Source organism: Leptonychotes weddellii, chromosome 2 (genome assembly GCF_054177405.1).
Source record: "Leptonychotes weddellii isolate Sample4059 chromosome 2, ASM5417740v2, whole genome shotgun sequence".
Lineage (NCBI taxonomy): Eukaryota > Metazoa > Chordata > Mammalia > Carnivora > Phocidae > Leptonychotes > Leptonychotes weddellii.
The window spans coordinates 167161687-167189042 of NC_138370.1; the positions used below are offsets into that span (position 1 = coordinate 167161687).

General features: G+C 40.4%; 1 protein-coding gene and 1 long non-coding RNA gene across 11 annotated transcripts in view; both read left to right on the forward strand.

Moving 5' to 3' along the window:
* LDB2 (LIM domain binding 2) overlaps positions 1-27356 on the forward strand; it is a 376618-nt gene that overhangs the window by 34520 nt on the left and 314742 nt on the right. The gene's annotated exons all lie outside the window — the stretch shown is intronic.
* LOC145720230 (uncharacterized) lies at positions 3519-23351 on the forward strand. Its single transcript, XR_014143090.1, has 2 exons — positions 3519-17209; positions 17418-23351. It is a non-coding gene; the product is annotated as an uncharacterized LOC145720230 (long non-coding RNA).

A 27356-nucleotide genomic window follows, 5' to 3' on the forward strand; every position in this document is an offset into this window, starting at 1 on the left:
CCATTCAGTTCAATTCTAATAGCCTCTTGGGCACCTGTGGAATGTTCCCAGCAGGTGCATGGGTTCAGGAGGACGAATCACAGAGTCTGTCTGGGAGGACAGGAACAGCACTGTGGGCAGAGGGAACACTATGTGCAAAGGAGGAGTGGCCATGCAGAGTGTGTCTGGGGAACGTGTGCAGCTGCTGTGCAATGGGAGCGTCAGGGCTGGGGCTGAAATCATGACTGGAGGCCACACAAGGCTGTCTGTGTGATTCGGCAGCCCACGAAGGAAACGCTTGCGAGTTTTTAAATCAGGGGTTCAGCATGATACTACTATGATTAGAAGAGGGCTGGAATTGACGAGAAAGTTGGAAGCCAATGGAGTCACCTGGGAAAGGGCGAGGAGACCTGAGCCAGACCTCAGCTTAGGGGAGCTGGAGACTTATTATCCATCTTGTCCTTCTTTGAACATCTGTAGTACTGGCTGTCACCTGGGGAGATTTTGCCCCCAAACAGAACCCTCATCAATGTCGGGATAGTTTTGCTTGTCAAAAACAGAGGGGAGAGCTACTGACATCTAATGGGCAGAAGTCAGGGATGCTGTTAAACATCAGACAACATACAAGACAACAACCGAGAATTATCCAGCCCCAAATATCAATGGTGCCATGGTTGAGAACCCTGAGCTGCAGTGATCTGGACAAAACTGGCTGGGTTAGGACTGAACGTCACAAACCCTACATTCCTTTATTTTTTTTTTTTTACCTTTTTCGATCAGTTTAATGAGTCTGTTCTTGCATTTCCTTATCTGTAAAGTAGATAGAAGAAGATACTAGAAAGACTCCAGTGGTGAGACAAAAATTGTTCTGAACTTTCCAATGATTATTTTTAATAAATATGTTCTTTATAGTCTTATTGTCAAGCATGAGGAGAAGTTCTTCACACCTAATGAAGTAAACTTCTTGCCGGGTGGGGGGGGTCCTTTTAGTTAATATGTCAATTACCTTTAAGCTCCAGAATCCTTGTTTCAGGATTAATGCCTACCTTTTTGGCAAATGATTTTAGATTGATTTTTTTTTTTTCTGTAGCCATAGTTATGCCTCTGGGGTATTCAAATTTTTTTCACTGGGCAGATAATGGATTCATGTGGTAAAGAACCACAGTGTTGCTGAGATCAGTATATTGCTAGATATGAAATAAATCCACCAACTGCAACTTAGTCCACAAATGTGGACCACTGCCAATGTTGCTTCAGCATTATAGAGTCTCTCATTGAATAGGTTGGTCATGAAACAAGTGCTATTTGAATGAGATCATCTTAGAACACTTTGTCAAGGAGCCACAGAGCACTGGATGGGAAAGACCACTAATTTTGTTCTGTACTTTTACAGATGGACAAATTGGGGATCAGAGACGTTGAGTGAGTTGTCTGGGGTCGCACAGCTGATGGGTGGCAGCCTTTGGGCCCTATTTATAAGGGCATGGACATTTAAAAACAGACCCCTTGCACCATGCTGGCATCCTATATTCATAGATGACTGGGCAGCATTTTTTTTTTTTTTTCTGAGAAGAGGTGGATTAATTAAATAGACACCTTTGGGTTTCCACGATATTCATTGAACTGAGAGGGTTGCACATCTGTTCATACAAAACATTTGTTTTCTTTGTGACAGGGTCTCTCTGTACCTACTCAAGTGATCAAGGCTCTGAACTGGTCTGGAAGCGCTTTTAAACACATTTTTTAAAAGTCCCATCAGTATTTAAATGGTACAGGAAAGTACAGGTAAAGGAAAGTGCCTGTGGGGTCGGCAGATAATATTACTTTCCAGGCTACTGAAACCTATCTATCTTTCTCAGTGTTTGTCTCAGCAGAAATCCATAGTTAGGAAGATCCATTTCAGCTAGGTTAGGGCATTGAAGAGTGACATTCTTTGTGCATTCTCCCCGTGTTTGTAGTGAAACAAGGGCCATCTTGCCAGAGAGAGCTAGGGCTTTGCATCCTATCTCCACGACCGAGTTACCTCTCTGAGAGGTTTCATCCTCTGTCAAATGGGAATAATAATAGTACTTGTCTCAAATGATTATTATTTGTTTAAAATTTGTGTTAAGCGTTTTGCATCAGGCCTGACAAATGATAAAAGCTCAATATATATTAGCTATTATTTTTAAATTATTGCTATCATTATTATTATTTCATTATGAAATGTGTCATCACATAAGAGGTTTTCAACAAACGCTACTTCTTTTTTTGAGTAATCCTCTGCCACCAAGTGACTGTGTATGTGGCCGGGACAAAGGCACCCTCCTCTTTGGGCCTCAGCTTCCTATTTTGAATGAAATGAAGATGGCTGCTCCCACCTCTACCCGTTCTCTGTAATGAGTCTCTTGAGTGTCTGAATCTGGTCCCACCACAGTTAAAGAATCCAAAGTGACAGTGTTAGGGGGAAAAAAAAAAAAAAGCGATGTGAACCTACTGAAAAAAGAACATTTCTCACGATGTTGATTCCATTGTGAAGTCTTGCCCCTGTAATCAAATAGAAGTAATTAGGAGGGGAAAATAGGAATGAGGCATCGTGGCAGCTTCTGTATTGCCATATTGCTTATGGCTTTCAAAATGCAGTTAACTGGCTCCTATTAACGGGCACCCGGATGAATCAGGCAGGCATACTACCAGTCTTGACAACAAGAATGGGATCCTTGCCCTGCAGGGCCATTACTCAGGGAACTCGGTTGATCACAAGTTAAAGTGGCAACATGTTTCAAGGACAAGTCATTCCTCTCATCTCTAGTGTAGAGGTCTGCGGGAGGGCTTCCAAAGACCAGAGGACACTTCTGTGACTTACTGAGAGTGTAATTAAACCCCTTTTCTGAACTCACTTTTGTCAACTGTGAAATGGGAAATATATTAACAGCCATGGAGGAGGCAGTACTTGAAGGAGATGATGCCCAGCATAGTGCCTGGCACATCGTAATCTCAAGAAATGCTATGCTGTTATATGGTATATAAATAGTATATAAATATACTATTATTATTTAAACGTAGGGGTTGAGCCAGGTTCTATTGGAGGCTTCTTTTGGTTTAAAAATGTATGATTTCGAATTTGGAGGGTTGGCTGATCACATGGCAATTAGCACAGTCTCCTAATAAAATTTAAAAAATGCCCCAAAGAGCGTGGGCAACAATACGGAAAGCACTGTGTATTGACGCAGTTTGCAGAGTTCAATAAATATTGTATTGGGTCCAGGGTGGAAAAAGGATGTTGCCAAAATAATTGTGATGCGATAGTCTAAAAAAATAAACGCAACAATAGGCCAGTGTGCTGGCCAGCAGGAAGCCCCAACAATACCCCCACCTTTTTCCTGTACCTTACCCGGAGTTCCTTCCAGGCGACCCAGATAACCGGCGGGTGATAACACCGGGACCGGGTTCGGTGCCAGCTGAAAATAGAAGAATTCATGTCAAATTGTTATCTGATCAGAAAATGGTCTTAGCAAACACCCTTCCCAAACTCTGTTTAAGAAAGTCCCTGGTGGGGAAAAGGCCCTTTTCCCACCTGCCCGGCCCCCCTGTGCACGGTGACGCGGTGCTGCTCACCCGGAACGTCAACGCGGGCGCACATCCGGCTCAGGGGCCATCATCACATCCTGCCCCGAGCCCTGCGGGGAGCACTCGTGGAAACAGCAGTCCCTTGCCTTTGGAGAGAGCTCCGTGCTTCCAGTGTGCTCGCCCATACTTTACTCCAGTTAACTCTGGAGGCAACTCCTGGCTGTGACTGTGCCCTCCATGACTTCCTGTATGCCGTGACTCTCCCCCTCTGAGCCTCAGTTTCCTCCTCTGTAAAGTGGGAGATCATGATCGTAGCACTCTCGTTGGGGTCGGTGTGGAGATTACGGGAGATCAGGCGGGGAAGGTGTGTAGCAGCATGCCTGGCATTACTTGCTGTACTTTAGTCACCAAACAATAATTATTAAGGAGAATCCTGTGGGGGACAGTATTCTCTCCATGTGAGCAGGGAGGAGCCTGAGGCTCATTCCATCAATGTATTTATGGAGCATTATGTCCCAGGCACTATTTTCGGTTGGGTTGAGGGGAGAGACTGTAAGCAAATGCACATATAAACATACCATATACTGGATTCTGGTAAGTGATAAGATTAAGGTGAGGAAGGGAAGAGAGAATAAAGACGCTGGATGGTGATGGTCTGCTCATTTAGATAGGATAATCAGGGATAGCCTCCCTGATGAGGGGACCTTTTAGCAAAGACCTTCATGAAGTGGAAGAATGAGTCTTGCCAACATCTCAGGGAAAAGCATCCTGGCACAGGGAACAGCCCTGCAAAGGCTCTGCAGCAGGAGTGTCTCAGTCCCTCACAGGGAAGGATAGGGCACCCACTCACTCCCTGGGTGCCCAGAGCAGGTGAGCCAGGGCCGCAGTAGGAAATGAGGTCAGGTTGAATGAAGTCAAGCTTTGAAGGCCATGGTGAAGATTTATAATTTTATCCAATGGGAAGCATTAGAGGCTTCAGAGCTAAATTTTTTGTCCGAATTGAACTTTGTATAAAGCTCGCCCTGGATCCTGTGGAGGGAACAGTTTGCAGGAAGGCAAGATGGGAACAGGGCCATTGATCTGGAGATTTTTTTCAAGTCAGACGAGCTAAGATGGTGACTTGGATGGAGCTGGTGGCCATGGAGGTGGCAGAGATGGTGACAGACTAATGAATAAAAAGGGAGCTTTAGATCCATTTATTCTCAAGTCTTAAAGAATTGCTGGTTTGCCAGGGGATAGAAGACATATCAAGGCAATATTAAACTCCATACACTCCAGAGATAGTGTTCTCTGGGGATTAAGAAGAACAGGGATCATTATGGGCTGGCATGGTCAACCAAAGCTTTAAGGAGAATGTGACACTTCGAATGTAACTCAGCAAATTTTAATAGGCAAAGAAATGAAGGCAGGAAACCACTTAAAGAGATCTATATGAGGAAATACATGAACCAGAACAAACTTAATGTTTAAAGTCTCTAAATATTTAGGTGGTTCCTAGATTTTTGCTATATAAAGTAATGCTTCAGCCGACATCTATTTATTAGCTATGTGGCTTTAGACGAGTTACTTAACCAATCTGGGCCTCAGTTTCTTCATATATAAAGTGGACAAACTGTCAGTATTTACCTCATAGGACTCTTGTGAGAATTAAATGGGTTAATATATGTAAAGTGGTGAGAACATTGCCCAGCACATATTAGATACTATATAGGTATGAGCATTTCTTTAGGGTAGGTACTTAAAAGCATAACAACTGAACATAGAGTATACACATTTTATTTTTTAGTTTTTATTTAAATTCCAGTTATTTAACATACAGTGTAATATTAGTTTCAGGTGTACAATTTAGTGAGTCAACACTTAAAACATACAACACTCAGTGCTTATCACAAGTGCACTTCTTAACACTCATCACCTGTTTCTTATTTTTGTTGCTTATTACCAATGGTATCATATATATATAAGGCTTTAAATATAAATAAGGCTTTTTCCCCTTCTTTTAGTCTTCATAGCAAAAGTTTGCCAACCTCTATAGTAGATACAGCCTAATTGTCCTTCAAAATGACTGTACCAATTTATGATCCCTGAAGCAATCAAAGTATGTACTCTTACCAACACTTGATATTATTAATTTTGAAAATTTTAGCCAAGTTGATGGATTAAACATAATATCTAAATTTAATTTGCATTTCCTTGGCCAGAGATTCTCAGAGATTTTGGTCTCAGGACCCCCTGTCACTCTTAAAAATTTTGAGAACCCCTAAGAGCTTTTACTTCTGTGGGTAATAGCTATCAAGAGTCACCATATTAGAAATTAAAGCTGAGAAATTAAAAAAAAAAGTTGCTACTCATTTAAAAATAACAGTACTAAACCTATTACATGTTAACATAAATGACATTTTTTAAATTAAAAAATTATATTTTCACAAACAAATTAGAAGCTAAGTGAGAAGACTGGCATTGTTTTGCACGTTTGCTTTACAGAATGGAGTCTTATAAGCTCCTGCATGCAATCTGCTGATATGTTGTTTTGGTTGAAGAAAGTCTGTAGAAAATTGGCCTTGCATAGATTTGTTGTTGGAAAAGGGAGGAATATTCTAATAGGCCTTTGAAATAATTCTTCTTTGTTCCTCTACCAAAACTCTACAAGTGATAGTTTCTTGAAGATGAGCTTCAGTGTGGAATGTGAAACCATATCACTGAACTTTGAAAGCTTTGTAATATTAAAATTCATTAGTCTATCTTGCACTTTGAATGGATCTTTCACCCACTCATGAATTTGTAATACCATGTGTAGGTTATTTGGAAAATATTTGTTCATTGAATTTTGCCAGTCTTCCAAATCTGACATTTTTCATTATGCAAGAGCAAAAAAAAAAAAAATCACATTTGTTAATATCACCACCAGTCTCATCAGAAAAGTCTTTAAGTATTGGGAAGCTGTCAAGCTCAGAGTGGCAGATATAGGTCTACCATAATTTAATTTTTGCTTGAAAGCTCAAAGTTTACTGTTGGCAACAAATACCGTCAGTTGTTTTCCTTGAAGTGATCAGCTCACTTTGTTCATTTCTGAGAAAATGTCTGCCAAATATACATCTGAATAACTATAGTTTGTCAGTTGTTCTTTCAACTAAAATGGTATTGAATGAAATAAGCCTCTGGTGGAGCTTACAACAATCACACAAATGCTTTTCCTAGAGATAGCATTCATGCTTTTCTCATTTTGTCACACAGAGTAATAAAAAGGCAAATACTCAATGGTGGAGATATAATGCAACTTATAATTTTTACTGCTCCATCATATTTTGTTTTTAACTCCAAGTGCATGGTGGTAAAGAATGCAATCACTCCTCTATAGTTGTTACCAGCGCCATGATTTGTGCTAAGGCTCCCCAGGTTTGTTTGTTTTTTTTTCCCACTACTGTTGTGTGCTCTCAGTACAAATGTCAACAGAGAAAAGAGCGAATAACATAAAATTATGATAAAAATAGTTTTGATCTCAAGTTTTTCCTGAAATGATTTTGAGGACCATTTGAAGACTGCTGACCTAGATAATACTGAGGTTGAGTATATTTTTCTCTGTGTTTTCTTTTGCAACCTGGCTATCCATATCTTTTGCCAAATTTTTTATTTGGTTATTTATCTTTTCTTACTGATTTTCAGAAGTGATGTATATATTGAGACTAGAGCTCTTTGATATATGTATTGCAAATATTTCTTCACCAATAGGACCAAAAGCCTAAATGATTACGTGCTTCCATATAGGGTAAAATATTACATTACATGGAATAATATAGAATACACTAACCTAGGAAGGCCTAAAAATTATTGTTTAGTGTAAAAAATTGGCAAGTTTTAGAAAATGTAGAGTATATTACTTATAAATTCCTTTTCCCCATACAAAAGTTTTTTATATGTGTATATATATAATTGTATAATTGCTACATATTATATAAAGCATATATACACACACATAAATATTATGTATATAAAATATGTATATGTATATGTAATGTGTGTATTTAAATGCACAGGAAAATAAACAATATCTTGAAGGATAAACATCCAAATTATAAGACAAAATGATGATAATAATTTTTTTTTCTTTTTTTTTTTTTGTGGGGCTTGAACTCACAACCCTGAGATCAAGACCTGGGCTGAAGAGTCAGACACTTAACTGACTAAGCCACCCAGGCATCCCAATAATAACTATTTTAGATGGAGGGAGAGGACCTATAAGAGAGAGTTATATTGATTGTGACTTTTGATTTATTTGATATTTTAATATTTTTATAAGGAGGCTATATTTGTGAATTTATTAACTAAAATTCATAACTTTTAAAATTATAGAAACATGGCTTCTTAACCTTTCTAGCATAATACCACATAAGGAATAGTATTCCCCTATGCAATAGGAAGAATTAGAGTGCATACATACTTGAAAAAATAAAAGTGGTTTTTGGAAACTAAAGGGCTTTTTATCCTTTGCTCCCTACTGAGAAGTGGTGCCTACTGATCTTGTTATGGAGATGTGAGCCACAGTTTTTACTAAACTTAAAGTGACCTTTCCTTTCTCCCTTTTCCAAATTTTGACCAACTAATATAAATAAGCCTAATTCAATATTTATATGAATTCTCTGGTATAGTAACCACTGTTACTTAAAATATTTGGAACAGTTTGTTGGATTTAAATATTAGTGACTGACTTTTACACTTTTGTAACCACCTAACTTTATCTTTACCATAGGAAAATAAATAAAGCTAAGTTTTCAGCCCCAAAGGAACCATTTAGAGATTTAAAACAAATGTTACTCTTGTATTGAGTTCATATAAGAAATGAGATCATAAAACCCTAAAAATAACTGATGTCAAATTAGGAAAAGCTGGAGCAAGTTAATTTCCTAGGTATGATCTTCTGAAGTTATGCATACTTCCTCTCTTCCCATGATTCATACCTTATAGAACATGGGATTGGTAATGATCCTTGATGTTCATGTAACATCTTTTGTCCAGATGATTCTCCAAGTGCTTTGTGGATGGATTTCCCTGCATGTGGCAGTACCTAGCTCAGCCCATGCATATAAAAATTTACCACTTCATTGTGCAACAGATGGGTGTGAGGAGGGGAGGAAAGTTCCATCCTGTTTATCCCTTCATGCCCCGGGAGCTGCATGACTTACCAGCAGAAGGAACATTTCCTTCCTCCGCAGTCATGGGTAAAACACAGGATACCTTTGCCATTTTTGTTTAAATGTCTCAATGCTCTTGGTAAGGGGTGGAACAGAGAAACTAAAATGTACTTAGGGTCTGCTCTATGCCAGGCACCCTGATAGGTCCTTCGCACGTTTTAGGTAGTCACATCTTCATGAAAACCCAGTGAAGTTGTTACTGGATCTAATTTCCAGCTGAGGAAATGAGTCCTGCCTGAGATCCCAAAGCTTGAATGTGACAGAATCAGGATTGCTCCCAACTGTCTTTGGCCTTAGAAATCAAGCAGGGTCATCCCTATCTCTTTCCTGTTCAAGATGGTAATAGCAGAGCAGGTGGAGGAACGTTTCTCAGAAGTTTTTTTCTTTCTCTAGCAGATGGTGGCGCTCCTGACCACCTGACTTGCTTCTTGTCCTGTTGACATGGTGGCCATTGTCCTCAGCCATGTTGTGGTTGCTATGCTCCTCTTTGTTTAATGGCTCATGCCTCTCAGGTTATTGTCAGACTGTACCTTGAGCCTGCATCCCATTGTGGCCATTGCTTTATTTCTCTCCTGCCCTTTCTAAGCCAGTGTTTTGAAAGGATTGTCCACGCTTGTCTCCACTTTTTTCCCATCTGTTCCCTGTGAAGGCCCCGCAGCTTGACTTCCGCTCCCCTCCCGCTGCTGAATCTGTCTCTCAGAGGCATCACTCACCTGCATGTTGGCAAATCGAATGATACGTTTTGTGTTTACTTACTGAGCCTTTCTGTTGTGATTGCCACAGTCTCTACTGAGAAACTCAAGACTCTTGGTTTTCATGGGACTTTTGTTGCAGTGTTTCTTCTACTTCCTTGACTGTTTTACTGTTCAGACTTTCCTTCCGGCCATGTGCGGTATATTGCGTCTTGTTCCTAAATGCTTGTGAAAACCTATTGGTAATCTTTCAGAAACTCTGTGAACTTGCTGATGTCATGTTGGTAGCTTGAAATTGGCTATGGTGGAGTATTGACACATAGAAATTAACAAGTGTTAAAAATCAGCCCCCCTTCAACCCCAAGAACATTAAACATTCACCAGCATCCCACTGCTTCAAACCCCCCACCCCCATAAAGGAGGGTATTTCCTATTCTTAACAAGTTCCCCCTCTTGATACATTCTTTCTGGGTGATATCTTTCCCTCCTCAATACAAACACACACACATGCTTATGGTTTTGAATGTCACCTCTATCATCCATAACACCCAAGTATCTACCTGCAGACCTGAACTCATTCCAGAGTTTCAGACCTGTATATCCAACCACTTCCTGAAAATGCTCATTTCGATGTTGAACAGACATCATAAGTTCATCATATCCCAAACTGAACTCGCCATTTATTCTTTTCCTATGTCCCTTACTTCATTTAATAGTTCCACTATCCACCTTCCTGCCATTCCAGAAATTTGGTATGACCTCTCTCTCCGAAGCCAGTGATGTTGAGTGATGGTTTTGTTTTGTTTTCTTTTTGATTCTTAGACTGTTCAAATTTCTGCAGTGTGGGAAATCTGACATCCTCAAATCCTGCAAAGTTTCTGCAGTGAAAACAGCATCCTCTGTGCTCAGGAAAGGGAGGAAATAAGCTCATTTAAATTAAGCATCTCCTAGATGCCAAGACTTTTAGAAGCTTTTCCATACATAAGTTTACTTAATTTCTGAATACTTCTATGACATAGATATTACCATAATACTTCCGCATGTAGGAAAAATTGAGCTTCAGCTAAAATAAATAGCTTGGCCATGGAGCACAGCTAGTAGATGGTAGAGCTGTGATTTGGATAGGTCTATTGGACTCCAAAGCTTGTGATCCTTTCATTACTCCGTGTTGCCTCTGGCTAGGTGTTTCTATGTGCAGGAAACTGCTCACTGGCAGCTTCAATAACAGACTCACAGAAAGGGCCTCTTACCCTTACCCTGTGCAGGAGCTCCAAAGGCCCTCGTTCTTTCTAGTGTTGCCTTTGTGTTCTCCTACATCCAAACCTTAACGCCCTCCAAAGGACCTTTGTAGCATAGCACCTGTTGAAATACCTGGATGAATGGATGCCAGGTTCATTAATATTTTTTGGAGTTTTTATTTTTATTTATTTTATTTTTTTAAGATTTTATTTATTTATCTGACAGAGAGAGACACAGCGAGAGGGAGCACAAGCAGGGGGAGCAGGAGAGGGAGAAGCAGGCTTCCCGCCGAGCAGGGAGCCTGATGCGGGGCTTGATCCCAGGACCCTGGGATCACGACCTGAGCCGAAGGCAGACAGACGCTTAATGACTGAGCCACCCGGGCACCCCCATTTTTTGGCGTTTTTAGGCTGAATGGGCTTCACTTTTTTGAGAACGTTGTTACAGGCACGGTTTTGAAAAAGGCCGTCACCAGTATGGAAGTGCCACGCATGAGATTAGCCTGTGCACCAGGAAGGGTCGTGTGTAGCAGAGAGCAGATGTAGAGCTGCCTTCCAGATGCTGACTCTCCAGGAGGGGACAGGATCTCCACCCATGGTGAAGATGGTCAGAGAGTGACAGGAAGGATAATATGAACAAGAGCTCGTGTAGTCCTGATAGTCATTTTCAATGGCTACACTTCAAAGAATGTGCTCGTTTTTGATAAGGGAACAGTCATGTCATGAAATGTCACTTGAGACCCCATTAGTCACTGTATTGTTAAGTGGCTCCCAAAGTGTTAATACATCAATTGGGTCAGAAGGATTTGAAGGAAGTTACACAACTCTCTAGGAACGCTCCCCAGTGAGTCACTCGGCTCCTTAGCTAGTGTCTTTGTGTTCTCCCTGTGTGGAATTTGGTCATGATACAGTATATCTAACATGCATTCCATTTGTATTAATTAAACAACTGCTTTATGCCAGACATAAAAGCGATTTTTGAATGAAGCAATGAAGGAGATTGACACAGTCCCTTTCTCATAGAGCTTGCTCTGAACTAAATCAATAAAAAAAAAAAAAAAGAAAGTATCAAGGAGTGATCTAAGTAATAGGAAGAAATAAGAGATACCTCTCTAACTATCCTATTCCAAAGTAGCCCCCCTATGTTTGGGGCTACTTTGGAATAGGATAGTTAGAGAGGTCTCCCCCTGAGACATTGATATTGAAACAAAAACTTCCATGCAAGAATAAGCCAGCCCCGTGAACATCTTGGGAGAGAGCATTCTAAGTGCAAGCCAATGGCAAGCACAGAAGGAAAAGGAGAGAGAGCAAGCCAATATGACTGAAGCAAACAGCCTGAGATTTGATTTGAGAGACAGTTGGGGGCTGGAATTTAGTTGTCCTTGTAGAGCAGGAGAAAGAATTTCAGTTTGGGATTCAGTTGTGGTGCTTTGGGAAGCCTTTGGAAGGAGACAAGTAGGGGAGTGGTATGATCTGATTTGCTGTTGATACGTCATTCTGGCAGCTGTGCAGACAGTGAATTTCAGGAAGCAGGGAAAGAGTGTGGACATTTTGGGGGCTTCTCCAGCGCTGCACACTGGAGACAAGATCCTGGAGTGGAGGAGGGTGGAGGTGGTGAGGCTGGGGAGAAGTGAATGAATTTGAGATGTATTTTGCTGATGACTGCATGTGGGTGGTAAAGGAAAGAGAAGATTCATAAATTCGTCTTCAGTGAATAGGTGGGTATTGGTGCCATTTACCAAGATGGGGATTAGTCTGATGGAGGCGGGAGAAAGCTTAGGGAGGAAATGGTTGCTCCTAAATCTTAGCGCACAGCCCTGCAGCTACTACTAAATTCCTGTGCAAGTTGAGGAGGGTTAGGCTGCCCGCTGCTTTGTTGGAGGTCTGTAAAAGTGAAAAAGTCTTCCACATACTAATCTAGGCTCTGCCTTCTTGCAGCTTCCATCCATGTGAACATTCTTGTTTCTCTGGAAACACATGGAACACATCTGCCGTCTCCTCTAAAAAGTTGTGTTAAGTAGTCGAATACTGAGATTCTTGACATTGTTTTAACACATTAAAATTTCAAATTAGTTTGGGTAAAAATGCCATTAATTAAATCATGGTATGTATCTGTGGGACTTCTCCAAACTGACTGTGTAATCTGCACGGAACTGTGTTACGTAGCCCTGGTTTCCAATGGAGTGAGAAATGTGTGTTTTTGTTCTTCTTCTTGTGAAGATCAAATGAGAGAATGCTCCTTGCTCTGCCTGGCAGCTGGTTGGAAGGTGCTCCCAGCAGTGTTGACACCACCTTGGTTCATTTCACCAGGTTGCTGCGCGTGGGGTGGCTTCTTTTCATTCGCTGGGTGAATATTTATTGGACTCTGGTCACGGCCATTTGCCCTGTGCTGAATAAGGCTGTGACCTCGGGTCAGCTCCTGGGTACGCTATCTTCGACCACTTTCTTGGAAAGAATTTTTAGGAGCATTCTCTATCCTCCAAGCCATTTTCACTGAGCTCCCCTCATGGGGGTGGGGGGCTGTGATGGGAGCACCCTATTGCCATGCACTCCTAGGCCAGTGCCCAGGAGAACCTTTGCTGGTGGCAGTGACATCAGGCAGCTCACAGCCCCGGAAGATGAGGCCATTGGGAGCGACATCCCCTTTTCTTTCTCAAACCTGTCCCCGGTCTGATGGCTGCAGCTGCCACCCGGTGACTCCACAGCCCCAGTCCTAGCTACATGAGGACATGGGGGCAGTGATAAATGTTAAGCAATGACTTGTTATCAAGGCTTTTCATGTAATTTTGTTTTGTTTTGTTTTCTGTTTTCTGCCTTTTATAATTCACTTTGCACTTAGTTTCAATGTAATATATGCTTATGGTAGAGTATAAGAAGAATAGAGACAAGTAGATTGAAAAAATAAATATCATCCAACACCTCACCACCCAAAGACCTTGACAATTAGTATTTGGCTTCCTTTTTTTTTTGCAGTATTTTTTTCTTTTCTCTCTCTCTTTTTTAAAGAGTTTATTTATTTATTTGAGAGAGAGAGAGCATGCACACAAGCGGGGGTAGGGGCAGAGGGAGAAGCAGGCTCCCTGATGAACACGGAGCTCCATACCAGGACTCTGAGATCATGACCTGAGCCAAAGGCAGACGCTTAACTGACTGAGCCACCCTGGCGTCCCTTCTTTTACTTTTTTTCAGGAGAGATGGCATTTGTACTATACATTTATATTTTGCTTTTCTCATTTGCTTTATAACAAACATTTAAAAATATTACTTTTAAAGAGTTTCTCAAAGAGTATTTCTCACAAAACTTACTGAGTATTTTTTTTCAGTCAATAAGATAATTTATTGTTAGAGTTTTAATGATTGTTGCTATATTAATGCTATTGTGGTGAACAGCTTTGATTATAAGGATTTTTCCATAATTTGGGTAACAACCTTATGGGGGTCACAAATTCAGAGAGTGTGGACATTTCTGAGACTCTTCATACCAAGTATCCACCAAGTTTCCACCAAGGTTATACAATTGATCCTCTTATTAGTATGGATATGTATTAGTATGGTCATTTGACCACACTCTGGCCTCTGCTGAATATCATTGCAAGAAACACATGCTGATTTAGTAGATAAAACCTGTTTGGTGTTGATATTCTCATTTGTGTTCTGTGGTTTACTACTGAGGATAAATATTTTTCTATATGTTTATAAGTCATTAAATTTTGTTTCTGAATTGTCCTTGCTTTTTCCCATTTATCGGTTGAATCTCTGTTATTTTAAAGACACTTTTCTGCCCTCTACCTTATTGTTCCCTCGCTTGTTATAAAGACATTTATAGGAGATTTTCATGAACTGGAGTCCAACTAACTTGAACATTAACTCTTCAAATTTTGGGTGAGAGGCGAATTGAAAAGAGAAAGATATGACACATACTCCAAAAGTAGAGAAATTCAAATAGAACACAGTCTTTCTCCAGCTCTCAGTATAAAACTCATCAAAGCAAAAGCTGTTTTATTTAGACATCTGGGAAATGTGCTTTGACAAACATCCGCTTGATGACTGTCAGTGTCATAAAGAGACTTTGATATCAAAAATCCACAGAAACTGCTGAAATAAATTATATATTTTTATGACAAAGCTCTCTTTGCTGACTCATTTGCATTGTCCATGTGATGTGGCTTTAGCATCTTAATACAAAGGAGGGCCCATTTTCATGTAAATGACATGATAGAATTAATAAAGAGCTCTGGGCAGCCTACAAGCTGCAAATGCGACATTGCCTTCTACCTGCTTTGAGCAATGCTTACACATGGTTGCTTTACGGTATTTTTAACATAGAAGTGTTTCCAAAATTTGCATATTCAGGGCTTTTATAGCTCTGGAAATATTCTCTCAAACTACCACAGAAGGTAACAACACATCCTTCAAAAGTCTGATTTCTATGCATGGAGGCCATAAAAAAATGTATAGCTAGAATCTTTAGCCCCATTTCCAATAAATTAAGATGCAACTAGTTCTGTTGAGAGTTTGATCTTTTGCTTATCAACCGCCCAAGAAAGAATTTACTTTGCCTTCTGTTTATAAAACCTGCAACTACTGGGCTGTTCATTGTTTGAAGTGATTAAACCCGAGTCAGCCATGTTGCAGGCTTCCCTGTCACAGGTGAGGCTTCTCATCTGTTAACTAACCACTGTGTGGCAAACCGAGTGTATTAGGTAATATGAAGAATGTCAGGAATGGGCCAAGGTCTTAGAGACAGTGTGGAGTGTGCAAAAAGTATGAGAGTTGAGATCAGAAAGACTTGGCCTGAAAACCCAGGCTTGCTGCTTACTAGCTCATTTCTTCTTGGGCAAACTGACTTCTTTGGCACTCGGCTTCCTCATAAATGACCCCATAAATCAAGATTAGTAAATCAGCATTAGTAATACCTACCCGGCCTGAAAAATGAGGACTGAGTGAGATAGCATGTATAAGATAGGAATTCCGTAGGTCGTTATGCTGTTATCGGTATGATTATTATGACCTGCAACTGCTGTGATTAAGGAATTTGTTGCTGGAAGGAGCAGTGCATATCGGATAAAAGGTAACTTTGTATTTTGTAAAAACCTATATTATAACTAATATTAGCAACCATAACAAACATTTATTGAGCACCTAACATGCGCCTGGTCCTTGGTCCTGCCAACGGAAGCCAAGAGAGGGGAGTGAGCCCTACACATTGTTGTCTGGCTTCCTTTGATAGGAAAGCTGTTACTGAGAGGGAGGGCTAACACACTCTCCTATGCTCAAAAGAAACAGGTATGGCCATCGAATCTTCACATGACAGAGCTGAAAGGGGACCTCAGAGGCCCCTGGTACATTGTGGTTGTGGTTACTGGGGCTACTCTGTAACATGGAAGCTCAATGTCAACTTGGGAGTAGGGGGATCCGCTCACACCTTGCACCTCACTTCTCTTGGGCACAGAACAAAGACCACCAATCTGATATAACCCCACCCCCAGCTTTAGCATGGTGATATTGAGACCCCAAATCTGGGGAAGTGGCCTCTGATTTGGGCCTGGGCTGAAACATTCACTCAACATGTCAACTGCATTGACTCTTAAAGAGCCAGAGTGAACTGTCCTCCCTGTGGGCAGTGGATTTCACTGCATCTGCTTATGGATGTTTGCTCCTGACCTACCATTAGCAGAAACAGGACATGATATAGTTTTCCCTCTTGTACCTTTTAACCGCAGACCACATTCCATTTGCTTTGAAAGTTTAATACGGTTATCAAGCCTGAAATCAAACAAATGTAGGTGGAAGAAAACATTAGGCTGCTGAGGTCAGGGAAGAGCCAGGGAAGAGCTGTATTTTCAGGGGCTCTGAAGAATGGGCTAATGTTGCGAAGAAGCTGGGCAATAAGATCAGGGAAGTAGCACTTTGAACCGCTCTTTTCAGAAGTCATTGAGAACAAAATTCAAGGTGAGGAAAAGCATGGGGAATATTTTCTTGAATGCAAAGAGTCAATTATTTGATTCCTTAAAAATTAAAAACTTCTGTGCCTCAAGGACATATTCCAATTACATCATAAAAAGCAGAATTAGAAAAAAAAACAAGAAATATAAAAGACAAATCTTTAATATCTTTATTATTTAAAAGGCCTTGAGGGAGCCACAGAGTTCTTGTGAAATAAAGTTTAAAAGTCCCATTTCCAGATGTAGAGCTGCAGAAATGTAAATAAAACTTGATGGAAAGGATGTCTTTTTAGTGAAAGGATGTCATTGGCCAAGGAATTTGAAATGAGACCCCCAGGGAAAGGGAGAGGAGTGAGGGATTTAGTTTTAATCTCTACACCTGCTTGCTGACCCACCATTAATTTCTTCTAAAAAGAAAGGCACACCTAGGTTTTCAAAGAAATAAAAATTTAAAAAATAATGCGGCCCCATTCTTATGCCATTTGATAGCTTCAACAATGTATAGAATAAGAGTATCCTGTATTTTTACCACTTGGCATTTATATTTTAATGTTCAAGATAAACATTTTCACCCAATAATTAACATGTAAGAATCTGTTGAAGTGATTCATTCATTCGTTCATTCACCAAATATTTCTTTCTTTTTTTTTTTTAAGATTTTCTTTATTTATTTGAGACAGAGAGAATGAGAGACAGAGAGCATGAGAGGGAGGAGGGTCAGAGGGAGAAGCAGACTCCCTGCCGAGCAGGGAGCCCGATGCGGGACTCGATCCCGGGACTCCAGGATCATGACCTGAGCCGAAGGCAGTCGCTTAACCAACTGAGCCACCCAGGCGCCCTCACCAAATATTTCTTAAACCAGACTTTCTACTAGTCTCGGGGACTTAATAATTAAGAAGAAAGACATGGCTCTTAAGAATCATACATATAAAAAATGCATTCTTAGAAAATTATCTAGTACGTGGAGAATGCTAAATTCACGAAGATGTTTTTTGCAGCATTATTTTTAACACCGAAATTGGAAGCAAACTTACTGTTTAAAAACTAAGGAGATGATTACTTATAATAAATTTTCTGGATGTAGATATTAAACATGGTGTTTGTGAGAAAAGTGTTTATGCTATATTAAGTAAACACAACAGAGCACAGATTTGTATATACTGATGATGACAATTATGTTAACAATGAGGAAAGGAAAAAAATACAGCAAAAAAAAAAATATGGTTGTGTGATGAGATTATGATGGAGTTTCTTTGTCACTCTGCAGTGTTTCCTTTTTGTTTTAGTATAATGATAACAGTTTTCCTTTCCAGTAAACTAACTCTGTGATGCTTCATGAGTTTTACATACATTCACTAATTTAATTTCCACTATAGCCCGATGTTACAGGTGAGGAACCTGGGCCCTGACACGGGTAGAGCTTGAGTTCCAACTGGAATCTCTAGTCCCCAAAATTGACCTCTAAACTATGTCCAGTTGCTCCTTCAAAGAGATAAATTGGTTGAGCTTTAAAAATACAAATCCAAGCTGTGGTCCCCAGAGCTCAAGCTCTTAAGTCTTGTTGGTTAGATGGAGTTCTTACTAATATCCACTGCCCAAAGGCAATGGAAAGTACCACACACAACGACGTTTATGGGTGTCTTCCGTAAATTTTAAATTTCCATTCAAATGTCAGTCGTGGTGTGTATTCAAAATATTTTTGAGTGTCTTAATAAATGTGTATACTAAAAAAATTAAGCACATTTTTGTTAAAGTATACAAATGTAAGTTAGCTGGTTTATACATTTTAAATAACACTTCAGAACATGAATCTTTTCTTTTAAATTGATGAAAAACTAGACTGATTGAAGTCTCTTTTGAAAATTAGTTTCTGCTGCTGGGTCAGCTTCTCTTTGCTCTTTCTCCATTTCTCTGGCATTCTGTACCCATTGTATGATTTTCTTGACTTTTTCCTTTCATTGAACGAGCTCCTTCAATGTCAAGAAACCACTATAATCTGCACTTTGGAGGTATTTGGCAGCCAAAGTTTTAAATTCCCAACTGGCAATTGGGATTCCAGGCTTAAGTTGCTTTATTATGCTTTATATCTGTTGACTATGAGTCAAACATAATATGTGGGTAGAATTACAAAGGTGACTCTTGAAAGCATGTGGAAGGATTATAACCTTAAAATGTGCTCACCAAAGCCATGAAAACAGATGAGTTCCCCAAGAGGTACCCAGCAATATGCCTTTATAGACTTCTAGAATGAATATATGAATTCCTTGATGGCCTCCTGGAGAAAATGGGGAAGAGCTTTGTGTTCTAAGAGTTTATGATGTTTTAGGCTGCATCGTATGCAGTTGACATTTAATTTGAAAGTGGTCTGTTGAAAATGTCATCTGGTTTTCATTTGTAGGGGGCCACTTGAAAATGGGAGGTTGGACTTTGTGACCTCCTGGTTTCCTCCCAACTCTGGAGTTTTTGTAGTTGTTTGATTCTCAGATAAATGTAAAGTTTATTTTCCAGCACAACAACTGATATTTGTGTAGGGCTTCCGAGTTTACAAACCATTTTTCACATACTCCATCCAGTCTTAAAGAAGGGTAAAGGTGGGGGAAAGGTCCCTGTTAAGTCTGGGTTTGAATACATACTATACAACACAGTCTGGTATTTTTCGTGTGTTGTTTGCTTTCAAGATGGAAAGTAATGTTCTCGTTCAAAGGTAACTATGTAGGAATTAGAATCTTATTCACATGTAACATCTTCTAAAGGATTATCAAACACCTGTTAAGTAGGTGCACACATGATGTATAATGCCATTGAAAAAGTTGTTTCACCAGGTGGGAGAATTTGAATAAATCATGCCATCATCTAATTTAAATATTTGGTTCATCTGCTTCAGATATTTAAGGGAAAATATTGATTTTTCTGGGATATTGTGAATCCACTCACCTTTTCTATGTCCTGAAATAGACCGTGGTATACTGGTTGTGTTAGCTATGCTTTCCCTGGAAATTCAGCTCTGTTCAGAAATGTCAAGGCTAGCTCTGGTTATGCCTGCCCTGAATTTTAAAAAATGTAATAACTGAATCTTTTTCTACGGGGGCTAAGAAAAAAAAATGTATTCTATAATTTTCCTTAGGGACTTGGGTAGATAAGGCTAGGCATATGTGGTGTACCCAATCAAAACACAATTTCACAGGTTATGAGTTTGCATGAGATGCAGTCTATCTCGTGGAACCTGGGTTTGGGTGTGCATGCAGAAACGGGGGGACACTGTAGCAACCAAGCGGACTCCCTTGGATACTCTCAATCAAAGCTGTTACTGGCGGCAGTTGCTTCCTTGTAGGGTCTCCTCGGAATGGAACCAAGGAGCTGTGAGCTGAGAATGGGGCTTTACCCCAGTTGCTTCATGGTGAAGAGAAGGAGATCTCTTTGTCCATTCTTAGACAACACGATGGATAAGTGCTTTGTCATATTAAGGGCTCTTGTTTTCTGAGTAGTCTGTGCATGTTATGCATACTGTGCCAAGTGCTGTAATACATTTGATTGTCTTTGTGAGTCGGATGTCTTGGTCTGAGACTGAGAGATGCCAAATATGTCATCCAAGGTCAAGGTTCATGGTCCAGCCACTGAACCGTTCTATCACTCACCACAATCCCAAGTAGCCTTGACGTTGTTGACGTGCTGCTAAAGCCTTATTTCCCTCTTTCCCTCTCTCCTTTCCCCAGTGTTTACCTTCTGTGAGCTTTCTTCTCTTACAGCTTCCCAGATATATGTTTAGTGGCTGGGCAAGATGAGATAGAAAATATTGCATGCATTTTTGCATCTACTGGTTCATTCAAAAATAGTGGGAGGTGTGTATATATAGTTTACATAGCTGTGATCATAGTACAGGTATAAACTTAGGTTACACTTTGTCACTGAAAGTCATGTGTCTGTGAAGTTTGCCACTGGTGCTGAGGACACACTGGGTCCAGTGCCTGACTTTGCCTGGTGGATTTGGAGTAAGTTCCTCAACTTCTTACATCCTTAGCTCCTCATCTGTGAAGTGATTACATTTCATTCTGGATAAGGTTGTTGGAAGGATAAAACAAGATGATGATTCTGCAAGTGGTTTATAAACTAAAGAAGGCTATAGAAAGAGAAGGTATTTATTACTAGTACACAAAGGTTTAGAAGTCCCTTTCAACCCAAAGACTTAGTGAGATCCATGAAAATGTTGGTCTCTTTCAAAACACCCAAAAGCGTGTGTGTGTGTGTGTGTGTGTGTGTGTGTGTACTAATAATGGGCCTGTTCACAAAGAGCCAGATTCAGGCAGAGACGTTTCTTCATCTACAAATCAAGGGTAATAATTTCCTCATAGTTTAAATAAGAAAAAAGACATGAAGGTCATAGCACAGTGCCTGGCACATAGGCAACTCTCAATAACGGTATTTTTTTTTTTCAGTTTAAAATTTCTGATAAAGAACATAGGCTGGATTAGTTTTAAACATCTGTTCTACCATTAATTAGCTGCTCATCTCCACCCCAATGAATCATGGCAAATTCCTTAAGGTGGACAAATAACTTAAATTGTGACATATTAATCAATTTGGGAAGATTACTTAACCTCAGTGTCCTCTTATGTATAATGAAAATAATTCCCTCCAAGCTGGGTCATGGTTAGTCCTAAATATAAGCATGTATATTGAATGCCTGGAACATAAGATGTTCAGAAAATGGTTAGTTCTGCTGTCCTCCCTTCCTCTCCAATTGCTGGCATATTTGCAATCCTGCCTGCAGCACATCTGGGGAAGCTGCTCTTCTCTCTTGAAAACAGGACGCAATTACAACTCCTCCTAGGTCCCAGGGAAGGAGGCTTAACAGATGAAGACAACTGGCAACTTCTGAGGCAGAGTCACTGATTTGGCTATAGGCCTATCAGACACGTAGAGTAAGTTCTTCCAAGATGCTCAGAACCATGCTTTTGCTGTTGCACAGAAGGCTGAATCATTTATTGATATTAACAGAAGACAGGTTAATGTCCTTAGCCTCACACTGGAAGTTGCCCACTTTGCCAGGCAGAGAAATGGTTGAGCCAGAGTTTGTGATCTCAGTGTGTGTTGGGAGCTCTGCAGCGACGTGCTTCCCCAAATGCATTCTCTGAAGGGTGACAGTCCACTCTGGGTGTCCTTCTGTAAATAAATACTCACCAAGAAGAAGTATGCTAACTTCCCAATAGCGTTTCCTAAATCTTGGAGCAAAGCTCTTAGCTGTAGGTTTCACAGTCTTTAAAGGCCAAAAGGGAGCCACAATTGTGCTTGTGAAATCAAGTTTAAAAGTTGCTTTTCCAGATGTGGAGCCACAGAAATGTCAATACAGCTCTGGTGAAAAGTGCCCTTGTGGTCACATGCCGAGGGATTTGCAGTAGGGGGCCTGGATGAAGGAAAAGCAGGTTAGTTTGAGTCTCTGCATCTGTTGCTCACTGATCTCCATTTCTCATTTCCCTTAATTAGGGAGGTCAGCTTCTTCCAATTCGGAGCTGGAATGTGCCCTTTGATAAAAAGTCTAGTTCATACACAGCTATGTCAGAAAAAGTCCAGGTTGTGAGAGAGGTCATTGCTCAAGAAGATGCTTAAAAATCTTAGTTGTTCATATAAACAAAGCTTTGATTTTCCTTAAATGCAAATGGAGTCAAACTTCTTTTACTGAGGAAAGCCTTATTTTGCACCCTCTCTATGTCTGAGCTATGTGAGATGCCATGGAAGCATGAAGCCTAGATTTTGCCTTCGGAGATCTCAGTTTTGTGCACAAGTTTCTCCTCTACAGAACTCACTGAATGTGCATCAGATGCCTTCCATGTATGAGCTAGAGTGCTAAGTGCTGGAAAGGTCAAATATGAAGGACACATTTCTAACACACTGCTCCTATGTTTAGTGTCTTGAAACAACTGCCATTTTATTCGTTTAAAATCCTGTGCATTAACAACTTTGGCTGCACTGGGCTAGGTGGTCTTCTGTTGGTCTCCATCAGAATCACTCATGTGATTGCAGTCCTGGCAACTTTCCTGGGGCTGGATGGGTGCAGATAGCCCCATGTACATGTCTGCCAATTGGTGTTGGGTATTGGGCTAAGCTATGTGTCTCTAGCAGTCTAGCCCAGGCTTTTTCATGGAGAGGGAGCATTTCAAGAAAGCAATCCCAGTGTACAAGTGACTTCCAAGTCTCTAATTTCATCCTGTTTACTAGTGTTCTGTGGATCAAAACCAATCCCAGAGTCAAGGTGGGAGAGATGATGCCAAGGCATGGATGCAGGAGAGATCATATATTGGGGGGCCATTACTGTAACAATCAACTACAGGCTGTGACCTAAATAATAATAGTGACCATTTCACTCAATTAACCCCTCACATGTGCCCAACTTGATGCTTCAGATATGCTATTTTATTAAATCTATAGGATAGTTCTTCAAGGTAGGTATTATTATTACAAATTTCTGAGGTTAGTTAAGTTGTCTAAGGCCATACAGATAGTAAATGGCCAGGATTTTGATACTGAACTGAATAATTCCATAAACCAGGATCGACACAGGCCTGGAGTAGCACTACGTGGGACATGAAAGACGAGGTATGGGATTGTGTCAAGCGGGTAATGGTGGTGTAGCAGCTCTGTGTGTGCAAAAGATTGATCTGCCATAGGGCTAATAATTTAGGACCATCTAAAAGTGAGTTCTAGGGCTTTTAATTGGGCTTGCCTACAAAATGGGAAGCTTTTGGGCTCTGGTTGTAAGAAGAGTTATGTTCAAAATCTAAGTTTGGTCATTAAAAGAGCTAAGTTAAGAGCTACTCTTAGCGTGTGACGATTTAAATTTTATGAGCCTTAGGGATCTCATCTTTAAAATGGGGATACTATTCTAAGAGTCAAATGATGCCATGTACGTAAAATTCAGAGCATAAGGTTGGTACCCAGATGGAATTCAACAATGGGAGGCAGGAATGATTTGGATGGGAAAATGGCAAAGCAAAGAAGAGGGTATATTAGGCAAGAAGAGCAATGCTGGAAAGGGAAGAAATCTGATAGCAAAGAGGACTTGGCTTCTGTCTGAGCCATGAGAGCTCCCAGTTTATAGCAGGCATCAGTAGAGGCCTTGATGTCCACAAGGTAGAGGAGATAAATTTGCCAAGTTGGCAAATGGACCCATGGACTTCCTTGGGACCTGGGAGAAACTACAGTGTGCATGTGATTTCAAACTCAGCCATCCTCAGAGTCCAGTGGGTTCTTCACTATCCAGGTTCATCTTCCGGGCCAAGCTTTCCAATCAGTGCAAATGAGGTTTAGATTTGAGTCCCTTAAATTCAATAATTTGAATTTCTTCAAATGTTGCGAGTGTAGCCAGTAGTGGAATGGAAAGCCCCCTCTCTCTTCTTTGTTCGTGACCTTGGTTCACACCATGGCATGTTTATTCATAGTCCTTATCATTGGAAAATGCAGATTCTTTTCTATTAATTGAATCTCACTGTGAAGTACCAGATAGTAATGTGTTGGAGCAGGCTCACAAGAGCCCAGGGTGCACATTTCTTTCCAATTCTGTGTTTAGTGTTGGTAGCTTAAAATTGTCCTCAGTGGGTATATTTACACCACAGAAATCAGCAAATGCTATAAACCAGGGCTCTCCACTGCCCCGCCACCCCGAAGTTCCCATTGTTAAATGTTTACCAGCACATCGCTATGCACAACTAACGTAAGTGTGAAATTGAGGAGGACAGCTATCTGGTGAAGCTGGGAGGAAAATCCTACCTCTGAAAATTCGATTTATTTTTTGAGTCACCTTAAAGCAAAACACCGCACGTACCAAATGGCTGAAATCTAGAGACTGAAAACATCACATATTGGTGAGGATGGAGAGTAGTTAGAACGCTCAGATATTGGTGTTAGGAGTATAAAATGGTACAACCACCTTGGAATACCCTTTGGCAGTTCCTCATAAAATGAAACTTTCTATCTACCCCTATGACCCAGTGATTTCATTCTTAGGTATTTACCCCAAAGAAATGAAAACTTATGTCACCAGAAAGGCTTATACACAAATATTGTTAGCCACATTAAAATATCATGGCCAGAAACCATGGCAGGAAAATGGATGAATAATTTGGGTTTGTCCATACTATGGAACACTACTCAACAATAAAATGGAATGAAGCACAGATACATGCAATAACAGGGAAGAATCTCAAAATATGTTACAGGAAAGAAGGCAGAACAAAAAAGTATATAGTGATAATTCCATTTATATGAACAGGGGAATGACCAGAACTTTGGCTACTTCTGGGGGTGGTGGTAGGATTGACTGGCAAGGACCCCAAGAGAATTTTTTAGGGTGATAGAAATGTTCCCATTTTGGTAAGCATGGTGGTTACATAGGCATATATATTTTTCTTTCTTTTTTAAAAAAATTTTATTTATTTATTTGACACAGAGAGACACAGCGAGAAAGGGAACACCAGCAGGGGGAATGGGAGAGGGAGAAGCAGCCTTCCCGCGGAGCAGGGAGCCCGATGCAGGGCTCAATCCCAGGACTATGGGATCATGACCTGAGCCGAAGACAGACGCTTAATGACTGAGCCACCCAGGCACCCCAGCCATATACATTTTTCAAAATTCAAATTTTGAACTTGAGATCCAAGCATCTCCTGGTACTTAAATATGGCCTCAATTAAAAAAAAAATCAGGGCCCATATTCTGAAATATAGGAGATGCCTGAAATTAACTTTTCCTTCATTGTCTTGAAACAGGCAACAAGCAATTGGAGTCAAGAGGTCTAGTGTTTGAATTCCATCTACAAGCTCTGGGATTTTGGGCAGGTTACTTAGCCCTCTGAATTTCAACTTGCTTTTCTGAAACGTCGGCACAATATATTTGTTTGTCCTTTTAACCAATAATTCCATGTGGGATTCACTGTGTAGATGCTAAAAATAGGATGTGGACAAGAGCAATTCTTCCCATCCTTCATGGATCCTACCTCCTAAAGCTAGTGCCTATAGGGGTCACATGCCTATAGGGGTTAAGACAATAGTGGGCTGATGGAATTCTGTCACAAATGACAGGACATATGCCAAATGTAAAGGGAACAGCCCCTACTCCACTTTAGTTAAACCACGTCATGGAGGTATGATGGCCCAGTCATGCCAGATCTGACTTCTTTCTTTCTTCCTTCCTTTCTTTCTTTCTTTCTTTCTTCCTTCCTTTCTTTCTCTTTCTTTCTTTCTTTCTTTCTTTCTTTCTTTCTTTCTTTCTTTCTTTCTTTTCTTTCTTTCTTTTTCTTTCTTTCTTTCTCTTTCTTTGTTTCTTTCTTTCTTTCTTCTCTCTCCCTCCGTCCCTCCCTCCCTCCCTCCCTCCCTTCCTTCCTTCCTTCCTTCCAAATATTTATTAATTTGTCAGAGAGAGAGAGAGAGAGCAAGCACAAGCAGGGAGCAGAGGGAGAAGCAGGCTCCCACTGACCAAGGAGCCCAACATAGGACTTGATCCCAGGACCCTGGGATCATGACCCGAGCCGAAGGCAGACTCCCAACTGACTGAACCACACAGGCATCCCCAGACCTGATTTCTTAAGAGAATCTGGAAATCCTGTTTGTGAAAATTTGAGATTTCATTCACTTTTTTCTAAAATACACTACAGGCCAAACAGGCCAAAATACATTACAGCCTTAGGTTTATGATCTCTTGCAAAGTTCACTCACTCATACAATAATTATTTTTAAACCTCAATTGGAGGTTTATCTGATCTTATCACTGTTTCACTTTCCTTAGGAGTCAACTAAGAATATTCAAATCAAGCTGCAGAATTGTGTGGTAGGTGCTGGGTAGATACTAAGTTTTCCTGAGTCCCTTAACTTACAGGTTTTTTTTTTTTTTCTTCAAATTGTTCAGATTGTCCTGCAATTTGGTTTCTAGGACTGTGAGAGGTTCTCCAAATTTCATCCCCAGCCAACTCCAATGTCATTTATGTTCCTATTTGTCAGCAGTATTGGTAGCACCTAGAGAGGTCCCTTGAGTCTGATGGTCCTAATCTGGGCAATAGCCTTTCTCAGAGCATTGTAGGTAGACTGTCAAAATGCTGCTCAAAAATTCAAAGCCAGCTATTGATCTCTATTTTAATCAATTTCCAAGACTTAAGGTATGTAATTCTGTTTCACTATGAGTTTTGAAGTTATACTGTAGAAGTAGAGTTAGTGTCCATGGGCTTGGCAAATAACCAAAACATTTTCTTTAAAGAATGTCACACCTTAAAAATTATTATTCGTTGATTCAGTTAGGATTGGGCTCAATTTTGAGTGACATGATATCCCAAATCATAGTGTTTTAAACAATTGTAAGTTTAGTTATTGTTCACAAGATGTTGGCAATCCAGGGCTAGTGAGGATGTATCAGGATCGGTGAGGACAAAGTCTTCTTTCCTGAGTGCTTGCACTTATGTCCGATGGAGATGGCTGCTCCAGCTCTGGTCATGCCTGTATTATCAGCATGTAGAAAAGAAGAAAAATGGGAAGGTAGCACTCCCTTCCCTTAAGAGCACATCCTGGTAGATGCATACACTACTTTAACTGACATCCCATTGGCTGGAACATGGTCACACGGTCTCACTTGGTTGCTGGGGAGACTGGAATATATAGACTAATTTTTTTCCCCTGGGCCATTGTGCTCAACTAAAATCCAGGGTGTCCAATTACTGAGAAAGAAGGGAACAACTAGCATGTTCCTCTGTCTCATTCTTCATAGCGGAAGCCACATTCTTTTATGAGG